Raw genomic sequence first — 7,735 nt, forward strand, 5'->3', positions numbered from 1 at the left:
TGTGGGAATTATGTGTGCAGTGATAATAATAAGTGTGATTGTGGGAATGCCATTGGTGGATAAAAAAGTGAATAACAATGCTTCAACTCCTGAAACTGCTACACTAACACCGTGGTAGAAGTTTGAGCAGGATACAAAATACTTGCATGAGGGAACTAATTCGAAAAGGGAACTATCTACTAATGTTTTCTATCGCTTGTTGAATGAGTATGTTGACACAATGGATGCGAGAAATTGCTATGTGTGTACAAAGATTCCTTCGTCAGTACAAGAAGGGGTTGTGAGAAAGTAGCCTTTTTCTAGCCTTGTTACCCCCACTTTTAGCCTGTTTGTGAGCATATGTCAGGGAGTTTTCACTGTCTCACTGGGATCCTGCTAGCCAGGACCCAGTGCTTATAGTGAAAACCCTATGTTTTCAGTATGTTTGTTATGTGTCACTGGGACCCTGCTAGCCAGGACCCCAGTGCTCATAAGTTTGTGGCCTATATGTATGTGTTCCCTGTGTGATGCCTAACTGTCTCACTGAGGCTCTGCTAACCAGAATCTCAGTGGTTATGCTCTCTCTGCTGTACAAATTGTCACTAACAGGCTAGTGACCAATTTTACCAATTCACATTGGCATACTGGAACACCCTCATAATTCCCTAGTATATGGTACTGAGGTACCCAGGGTATTGGGGTTCCAGGAGATCTCTATGGGGTGCAGCATTTCTTTTGCCACTAATAGGGAGCTCTGACAATTCTTACACAGGCCTGCCAGTGCAGCCTGAGTGAAATAACATACACGTTATTTCACAGCCATTTACCACTGCACTTAAGTAACTTATAAGTCACCTATATGTCTAACCTTCACCTGGTGAAGGTTGGGTGCTAAGTTACTTAGTGTGTGGGCACCCTGGCACTAGCCAAGGTGCCCCCACATCGTTCAGGGCAAATTCCCCGGACTTTGTGAGTGCGGGGACACCATTACACACGTGCACTATACATAGGTCACCACCTATGTATAGCGTCACAATGGTAACTCCGAACATGGCCATGTAACATGTCTAAGATCATGGAATTGTCACCCCAATGCCATTCAGGCATTGGGGAGACAATTCCATGATCCCCCGAGTCTCTAGCACAGACGCTGGTACTGCCAAACTGCCTTTCCCGGGGTTTCACTGCAGCGGCTGCTGCTGCCAACCCCTCAGACAGGTTTCTGCCCTCCTGGGGTCCAGCCAGGCCTGGCCCAGGAAGGCAGAACAAAGAACTTCCTCAGAGAGAGGGTGTTACACCCTCTCCCTTTGGAAAAAGGTGTCAGGGCTGGGGAGGAGTAGCCTCCCCCAGCCTCTGGAAATGCTTTGATGGGCACAGATGGTGCCCATCACTGCATAAGCCAGTCTACACCGGTTCAGGGATCCCCCAGCCCTGCTCTGGCGCGAAACTGGACAAAGGAAAGGGGAATGACCACTCCCCTGACCTGCACCTCCCAGGGGAGGTGCCCAGAGCTCCTCCAGCGTGCCCAAGACCTCTGTCATCTTGGATTCAGAGGTGTGCTCGCACACTGGACTGCTCTGAGTGGCCAGGGCCAGCAGGTGACATCAGAGACTCCTTCTTACCTGTGTTACTAGCCTATCCTCCTTCCTAGGTGGCCAAATCTCCTTTTCTGGGTATTTAGGGTCTCTGCTTTGGGGAATTCTTCAGATACCGAATGCAAGAGCTCACCAGAGTTCCTCTGCACTTCTCTCTTCACCTTCTGCCAAAGGATCCACCACTGACTGCTCAGGACGCCTGCAAAACCGCAACAAAGTAGCAAAGACGACTTCTGCAACCTTGTATCGCTTCATCCTGCTGGCTTTCTCGCCTGTTTCTTGGTGGTGCATGCTCTGGGGGTAGCCTGCCTCCTTCTTGCACCAGGAGCTCTGAAGAAATCTCCTGTGGGTCAACGGAATTTTCCCCCTGCAACCGCAGGCAACAAAAGACTGCATCACCGGTCCTCTGGGTCCCCTCTCAGCACAACGAGCGTGGTCCCTGGAACTCAGCAACTCTGTCCAAGTGACTCCCACAGTCCAGTGACTCTTCAGTGCAAGTTTTGTGGAGGTAAGTCCTTGCCTCCCCACGCTAGACTGCATTGCTGGGTACCGCATGATTTGCAGCTGCTCCGGCTCCTGTGTACTCTTCCAGGATTTCCTTTGTGCACGGCCAAGCCTGGGTCCCCGACACTCTAACCTGCAGTGCACAACCTTCTGAGTTGTCCTCTGGCGTCGTGGGACTCCCTTTTCTGACTTCGGGTGGACTCCGGTTCACTCCTCTTCAAAGTGCCTGATCCGGTACTTCTGCGGGTGCTGCCTGCTTCTGTGAGGGCTCCCTGACTTGCTGGGCGCCCCCTCTGTCTCCTCATCCAAGTGGCGACATCCTGGTCCCTCCTGGGCCACAGCAGCATCCAAAAACCCTAACCGCGACCCTTGCAGCTAGAAAGGCTTGTTTGCGGTATTTCTGCGTGGGAACACCTCTGCAAGCTTCTTCACGACGTGGGACATCCATCCTCCAAAGGGGAAGTTCCTAGTCCTCTTCGTTCTTGCAGAATCCACAGCTTCTACCATCCGGTGGCAGCTTCTTTGAACCCTCAGCTGGCATTACCTGGGCATCTGCCCGCTCTCGACATTGTCACGACTCTTGGACTTGGTCCCCTTGTTTCACAGGTACTCTCTGGGGGTTATAGGTGCACTTTACACCTACTTTTCAGGGTCGTGGGGTGGGCTATTTTTCTAACCCTCACTGTTTTCTTACAGTCCCAGCGACCCTCTACAAGCTCACATAGGTTTGGGGTCCATTCGTGGTTCGCATTCCACTTTTGGAGTATATGGTTTGTGTTGCCCCTATACCTATGTGCTCCTATTGCAATCTACTGTAACTTTACATTGCTTGCATTACTTCCTTTTGCTATTAATGCATATTTTTGGTATTGTATACATATATCTTGTGTATATTTGGCATCCTCCTACTGAGGGTACTCACTGAGATACTTTTGGCATATTGCCATAAAAATAAAGTACCTTTATTTTTAGTATATCTGTGTATTGTGTTTTCTTATGATATTGTGCATATGACACCAGTGGTATAGTAGGAGCTTTGCATGTCTCCTAGTTCAGCCTAAGCTGCTCTGCTATAGCTACCTTCTATCAGCCTAAGCTGCTAGAAACACCTCTTCTACACTAATAAGGGATAACTGGACCTGGTACAGAGTGTAAGTACCCCTTGGTACCCACTACAAGCCAGGCCAGCCTCCTACACTTGCTGCCCTCAGAGAGGAGGCTACTGACCTTCAGAGGTCCATCTCTGTGGGTCAGACAACCATCCTGAATGCCATCTAGACACTGGTAGCTCAGGTACAGCATTACAACGTGTTCCTGGAAGGCATTCACGGTGCCGTGGCTGGCCTGCAGAGATCCTTTCAGGCTCTGACCTCCTCGCAGATAGCAGCCAGTGTCCCTTTTTCTTCCGTCCACCTCCAGCTACCTTTGCCTATTCCCATACCTCTCTCCCTACGCTCATCCAGAGCACACAGTCAGACCACCATTCATCCAGCTCAACAGACACGGTTCGCAGTGACAAACACAAGCACAAGACCCACACTGGCATGCACACAGGCAACACTCAGCTGCACACACAACAACATCCACTCCCTACACTCACCCCCACACCACCCCCTGTTTCACAGACACTACACCACTCACACCTGCTGGCACAAGACCAACACTCCCTGATCCAGCCACAAGTCCCATCATACCCACAGTCACCACACTTCCAGACCCACATACATCCACCACATTCACCACATGCGCACTCACCACAACTACCAGCACCCCCACAAGCAGCACATCCACCTTACCTCAAGGCACCACCCCAATAGACAGTCACCCATTCACAATGACATCTCCCTGTACCTGCTCCCCCCTCCTCCCAACACACCTACACAACCGCAGTCACACACCCAACAGACACCCAGCACACAAATGCCTTCCACCAACACACCTGCACCCAGGACACCTACATGAACACACCTCACAACCACTCCCTCTCCCTCCACTCCCAAATGCTTTTCCAATGACCAGCCTTGTGTCCCTAAGAAAAGGTTCCTACATTAATTTTCCCCCTTCCCTACCACTCTCCCACCCTGTGATTCCCCAAAACACACTGTGTCCCTCCCCAACCTCAGTCCTTCCACCTCCCAGTCCTCCCGTGCCCCCCTGATGTTTCACATGCCCCTCCCCCTGCCAAAAAATCACCCCTACCAAACCCAAGCTCTGGCCTCCCAAGGACAAACCTAAGGAGCCCCAAACTAAGGCAAAAGCCAAGCCCAACCCCTCTCCAAACCCAAGGGCAAACCCAAGGACCTTCTCCCAAATCCCCTTCTCGACCGCCACCCCATCACCCCTGAGGTGCCTGCCTGTCCCGTTGATGCCCCTACCATGTGGAGGCTATAGGAGGCTGGCCTGGCTTATTGTGGGTACCTTTTGGTACTTACACCCTGTGCCAGGTCCAGTTATCCCTTATTATTAGAATAGAGGTGTTTCTAGAAGCTTAGGCTGATAGAAGGTAGCTATGGCAAAGCAGCTTAGGCTGAACTAGGAGACATGCAAAGCTCCTACTATACCACTTATATCAAATAGCACAATATCATACGGAAACACCATACTCAGAGTTACTAAACATAAAGGTAATTTATTTTAGTGACTATATGCCAAAAGTATCTCAGAGAATAACCTTGCTTAGGAGGTAAGTAATATACACAAGTTATATGTACACAAACCCAAAACAGGTAAGTAACAGTAAGAAAAGTAGTGCAAACAATGTAGAATCACAATAGGATGCAATAGGCAAACATAGATCTAGGGGCAACACAAACCATATACTCCAAAAGTGGAATGCGAATCACGAATGGACCCCAGACCTATGGGAGTTTGTAGAGGGTCGCTGGGACTGTGAGAAGACAGTAAGGGTGTCCAAAATACCCCACCCCAAGACCCTAGAAAGTAGGAGTAAAGTTACCCTACTACCCCAGAAAGACACAATAATCGTGATAGTGGGATTCTGCAAGAACCACTAGCACCAGCAAAACACTGAAGACGGATTCCTGGGCGTGAGGACCTGCAAGGCAAGGGGACCAAGTCCAAGAGTCGCGATAGTGTCCAGGGGGGGCAGGAGCCCAGGAAACCCCAGATGAAGGTGCAAAAGGGCTACCTCCTGGTGGAAGAAGCCAAAGATTATGCAACAACGAAAAGGGCTAGGAACTTCTCCTTTGGATGGAAGATGTCCCACGGTGAGCTGGATGTTGCAGAAGTGTTTCCACGCAGAAATACTGCAAACAAGCCTTGCTAGCTGCAAGGGTCACTGTAGAGGTTTTTGGGTGCTGCTGGGGACCAGGAAGGACCAGGATATTGCCCCTTGGAGGAGGAGACAGAGGGGGCGATCAGCAACTCAGAGAGCCCCTGCAGAAGCAGGCAGCACCCGCAGAAGTACTAGAGCAGGCACTTAGAAGATTTATGAAACCAGAGTCACAAAAGGAGGGTCCCACGTCGTCGGAGTCCAATTCAGAGGGTTGAGCACTGCAGGACGGTGTGCTGGGAACCCAGGCTAGGCTGTGCACAAAGGAATCCTTGGAGAAGTGCACAAAAACAGGAGCAGCTGCAAATCACGCAGCACACAGGTTTGCTGTCTGGTGTGGGGAGGCAAGGACTTACCTCCACCAAACGTGGACTGAAGGATCACTGTACTGTTGGGGTCACTTGGATCCAGCTCCTGTGTTCCAGGGACCACGCTCGTCAGGATGAGAGGGGACCCAGAGGACCGGTGATGCAGTTTTTTGGTGCCTGCGTTAGCAGGGGGAAGATTCCGTCGATTCACAGGAGATTTCTTCTTGGCTTCCAGTGCAGGGTGAAGGGAGACAGCCCTAAGGGCATGCACCACCAGGAAACAGTTGAGAAAGCCGGCAGGATGAGGCGCTACAATGTTGCTGGTAGTCGTCTTGCTACTTTGCTGTGGTTTTGCAGGCGTCCTGGAGCAGTCATCGGTCGATCCTTGGCAGAAGTCAAAGAGAGAAGTGCAGAGGAACTCTGGTAAGCTCTTGCATTCGTTATCTGAAGAATACCCCAGAGGAGAGACCCTAAATAGCCAGAAAAGGAGGTTTGGCTACCAAGAAAGGAGGTTTGGCTACCAAGAGAGGTAGGAACCTATCAGAGGGGGTCTCTGACGTCACCTGCTGGCACTGGCCACTCAGAGCAGTCCAGTGTGCCCCCAACACCTATGAATCCAAGATGTCAGAGATCTGGGACACACTGGAGGAGCTCTGGGCACCTCCCACGGGAGGTACTGGTCAGGGGAGTGGTCACTCCCCTTTCCTTTGTCCAGTTTCACACCAGAGCAGGGCTGGGGGATCCCTGAACCGGTGTAGACTGGCTTATGCTGAGATGGGCACCATCTGTGCCCATCAAAGCATTTCCAGAGGCTGGGGGAGGCTACTCCTCCCCAGCCCTTCACACCTATTTCCAAAGGGAGAGGGTGTAACACCCTCTCTCAGAGGAAATCCTTTGTTCTGCCTTCCTGGGCCGGGGCTGCCCAGACCCCAGGAGGGCAGAATCCTGTCTGAGGGGTTGGGAGCAGCAGCAGCTGCAGTGGAAACCCCGGAAATGCAGTTTGGCAGTACCCGGGTTCTGTGCTAGAGACCCGGATGATAATGGAATTGTCCCCCCAATACCAGAATGATATTGGGGTGACAATTCCATGATCTTAGACATGTTACATGGCCATGTTCGGAGTTACCATTGTGACGCTACACATAGGTAGTGACCTATGTGCAGTGCATGTGTGTAATGGTGTCCCCGCACTCACAAAGTCCGGGGAATTTGCCCTGAACGATGTGGGGGCACCTTGGCTAGTGCCAGGGTGCCCACACACTAAGTAACTTGGCACCTAACCTTCACCAAGTGACGGTTAGACATATAGGTGACTTACAAGTTACTTATGTGCAGTGAAAATGGCTGTGAAATAACATGGACGTTATTTCACTCAGGCTGCAGTGGCAGTCCTGTGCAAGAATTGTCTGAGCTCCCTATGGGTGGCAAAAGAAATGCTGCAGCCCGTAGGGATCTCCTGGAACCCCAATACCCTGGGTACCTAAGTACCATATACAAGGGAATTATAAGGGTGTTCCAGTGTGCCAATGAGAATTGGTAAAATTGGTCACTAGCCTGCAGTGACAATTTTAAAGCAAAGAGAGAGCATAAACACTGAGGTTCTGGTTAGCAGAGTCTCAGTTATACAGTTAGGCACCACACAGGGAACACATATAGGCCACAAACTTATGAGCACTGGGGTCCTGGCTAGCAGGATCCCAGTGACACATATCAAACACACTGATAACATGGGGTTTTCACTATGAGCACTGGGCCCTGGCTAGCAGGATCCCAGTGAGACAGTAAAAACACCCTGACATATACTCACAAACAGGCCAAATGTGGGGGTAACAAGGCTAGAAAGAGGCTACCTTCCTACAGAGGCCACTTTGCAGTCAGGAGTCAAAAGTGCCATCTGTGCCTGGTGGCACTTGGACTATTTGGACTAGCCAGTTGGCTCTATTTGTACTTTTTTGATAGTTTTATATCTTTATTAATAACATATATGTGCCAACCACCTGTTGGTCTCGATGGAGACATACTTGTCCTGCCTTTCCTGCGTGATGGATGTGTTGTAT

The sequence above is a fragment of the Pleurodeles waltl genome, chromosome 4_2 (assembly GCF_031143425.1).
Source record: "Pleurodeles waltl isolate 20211129_DDA chromosome 4_2, aPleWal1.hap1.20221129, whole genome shotgun sequence".
NCBI classification, from domain to species: domain Eukaryota; kingdom Metazoa; phylum Chordata; class Amphibia; order Caudata; family Salamandridae; genus Pleurodeles; species Pleurodeles waltl.